Below are 425 nucleotides of genomic sequence, written 5' to 3' on the forward strand. Positions count from 1 at the left end.
CTTCCGTTCGCTCCGGCGACCAGGAGGGAAACCCACGGACAACAAAGCGCTTTGGAAAGTCCCTGGCTTTGCCAGGAGCTCTGTGTTGGGGTAGGAAAGGCCGAGCCATTCCCTGCCAGACCCTGGGAAGTCCATGCGGGCAGCACGTGTCCAGCCCCATGGCCACTGCAGCCCTCCCTTCTGCTCCTGGCAGCAGAGATAGCGCCAGGAGCCCCAAAACCACTGCCGGCACCTGCCTGTCCCCACAGCAGCCGGTGCCATCAATGCCAGCCAGGATGGAGCAGATTTCTCAGTCTTGGGACCCCAACTCGGCTGCCACCCCACATCGCAGGGAGCATGGCTGCAGCCTGGCCGGGGGCTCAGCCCAAGGCAAGAGCAGGGGAGACCGGAGCTCCCTGCCAGCCCCAGCAGAGCCACCTGGGCAC

Source organism: Cariama cristata, unplaced genomic scaffold (genome assembly GCF_000690535.1).
Source record: "Cariama cristata isolate BGI_N322 unplaced genomic scaffold, ASM69053v1 scaffold21986, whole genome shotgun sequence".
Classification (NCBI taxonomy): Eukaryota; Metazoa; Chordata; class Aves; order Cariamiformes; family Cariamidae; genus Cariama; species Cariama cristata.